Source organism: Sapajus apella, unplaced genomic scaffold, assembly GCF_009761245.1.
Source record: "Sapajus apella isolate SASKATOON/1434 unplaced genomic scaffold, GSC_monkey_1.0 scaffold131, whole genome shotgun sequence".
Classification (NCBI taxonomy): Eukaryota; Metazoa; Chordata; class Mammalia; order Primates; family Cebidae; genus Sapajus; species Sapajus apella.
The window spans coordinates 3,399,633-3,402,802 of record NW_022437071.1 but is presented as its reverse complement, the minus strand read 5'-3'; positions in this window follow the sequence as shown (position 1 = coordinate 3,402,802).

Genomic DNA, 3,170 nt, shown 5'->3' with positions numbered 1-3,170 from the left:
GTGGGAGTGTAAATTAGTTCAACCACTGTGGAAGACAGTGTGGTGATTACTTAAGGATCTAGAAATAAAAATACCATTTTACCCAGCAACCCCGTTACTGGGTATATACCCAAAGGATTGTAAATCATTCTATTATAAAGACACATGCACACGTATTTCATTGTGGCACTGTTTACAATAGCAAAGACCCAAATGCCCATCAATAATAGACTGGATAAAGAAAATTTGGCAATATACACCATGGAATACTATGCAGCCATAAAAAAGGATGTGTTCATGTCCTTTGCAGGGACACGGATGAATCTGGAAGCCATCATTCTCAGCAAATTGACACAAGAACAGAATACCAAACACCGCATGTTCTCACTTGGGTGTTGAACAATGAGAACACATGGACACAGGGAGGGGAACATCACACACTAGGGTCTTTTGGGGGGTTGGGGGGGGGGGGCGGATAGTGGGGGGGGGGAGATTGGGGAGGGATAACATTGGGAGAAATACCTAATGTAGGTGATGGGGGAATGGAGGCAGCAAACCACCATGGCATGTGTATACCTATGTAACAATCCTGAAAGATCTGCCCATGTACCCCAGAACATAAAGTATAATAAAAAATATGTTTATTGGCTACATCAATGTCTTCTTTCGAGAAGTATCTGTTCAATCCTTTTCCCACTTTTTAGTGGGGTTTTTTTTTCTTGTAATTTTGTTGAAGTTTCTTGTAGATGCTGGAATGAGACCTTTGTTAGCTGGATAGATTGCACAAGTTTTCTCTAAAGCTGTAAGATTCCCTGTTCACTATGATGATAGTTTCTGTTGCTATGCAGAAACTTTTTAGTTTAATTAGATCCCATTTGTCAAGTTTTCTTCTGCTGCAATTGCTTTTGGTGATTTTGTCATGAAATCTTTGCCCATGCCTATGTCCTGAATGATATTGCACACATTGTCTTCTAAGGTTTTTATAGTCTTGGGTTTTACCTTTAAGTTCTTAATCCATCTTGAGTTAATTTTTTTACAAGGTATAAGGAAGGGGGCCAGTTTTAATTTTCTGCATATGGCTAGCCAGTTCTCCCAGCACCATTTATTAAGTAGGGAATCCTTTCCCCATTGCTTGTTTTTGTCAGGTTTGTTGAAGATCAGATGGTTGTAGACGTGTGGTCTTATTTCTGACTTCTCTATTCTGTTCCATTGGGAAAATGGCAATAAGATACCATCTCACACCAGTCAGAATCGTGATTGTTAAAAAGTCAAGAAACAACAGGTGCTGTCAGGCTTATGGAGAAATAGGAATGATTTTACACTGTTGATGCGAATGTAAATTAGTTTCAACATTGTGGAAGATGGTGTGGCGATTCCACAAATATCTAGAACTAGAAATACCATTTTACCCAGCAATCCCATTACTGAGTATATACTCCCACAAAAGTAAATCATTCTATTACAAAGATACATTCTATTACAAACACGTACACATGGATGTTTATGTTCATTGCAGCACCACTCAAAATAGCAAACATGTAGAATCTATCCAAATGCTCATCGAAGATAGACTGGATAAAGAAAATGTCGTATATGTACACCATGGAATACTATGCAGCCATAAAAAGGAATGAGATCATGTCCTTACAAAGGACAGGATGGAGCTGGAAGCCGTTATACTCAGTGAACTAATGTAGGAACAGAAAACTAAACATTGCCTGTTCTCACTCATAAGTGAGAATGGAACAATAAGAACACATGTACACAGGGAGGGGAACAACTTACACTGGGGCCTGTTGGAGGAGGGTGTGGGTAGGGGAGACCATTAGGGAAAGCGTTAATGCATGCTAGGCTTACTAACTAGGTGATGGGTGGATAGGTACAGCAAACCACCATGGCACACGCTCACCTATGTAACAAACCTGCACATCAAAACTTAAAATAAAAATTAAAGTTAAAAAACAAATAATATTATTTTATCTATTGCCTGTTGATAAACTATACAACCTGTTTGTTGTTTTTGCATATCCTCCTGGCTAGCTATGTCAAGGTAAGGGATGACAAAAGATGGCCCAAACACGTACAAAAGAGTGTCAGGGGCCAGAGACTTGACTTGATTCTGTCATGATTATAAAGCAGGTATCAAATACAATACCTTCCAAAAAGCTTGTCAAACAGTTTGTATGTAGAATCAACAAGGACCTGGATGAGCTAGCAGCATCCAGATTCGGATTTGTCTCTGCTGGATACTTGCTGAATGCTCAATAAACATTTATTGAATAAATTCAGTGACCTAGAAATGGAGGTTGTATCTCTTCCTTGATGCTTGATCATAGATATTTCCAGCTGCTCATGCTGAAACACATTTACTAGTCTTTGTGCCCACTAAAGTCTACCATATCCAGAAGTTTGTTTCTGCTGTGGGAAAGCTAAGAACTCCTTACTTCAAGATTTTATAGTCAAATGACTCAAACTACTGTTTACTTAAGAAAAAAGCAGAAGCACAGACACACACAGAAGAGTGTGTTTTGGTCAAATCCATAGCTTTCGAGCATTGTGTTAAGTTTAATTTCAAGACATAAGGTTTAATTTCAGTTATGTACTGTTAGCTGTACTGTACCGCATTCATCATAAAGAAGAATCAGACTATGTGGAAGGCAGAGCTACCTGTAACTCTGGCTTTCCAGTTTTCATTTGGAAAGGAAGTGATGGTCAACCTTATACAACTTAAGTAATATTAGATACTCTCTTCCCCAGTTCTTTGCCTCACTGCATTAGTGGCTGGGTGTTTAGACTGATGTCTTACAGGCAGTTCCAAAGTCATCTTTTATAATATGACTGATGACAGCAGGTGTACCATAGGCAGGTGTGCCATAGACACCTGCTATCATTAGTGATATCATAATGATAGTGGGGGGGTGGAATATAGAGGAAAAAAGATCATGGAAGATCAGAAAAACAGAGTTGTAAGGATTTCCTTTTCTGTAGTTTTTAAAGGCCACATATACTAAATAAAGCATTAGATATCCAACCCCATAAGTTGAACATATGTTAGGAACAAACACCTAATTCATGTGTTATGGTTAAACACCCATTCAGGGAGTCTCATTAGCAAGCACATTACTTAGGATCCTGTTTACTTTCCACAGTTGTTTGTTTGAGCTAGGCTGTTCTACTATCACTAGAAAGTA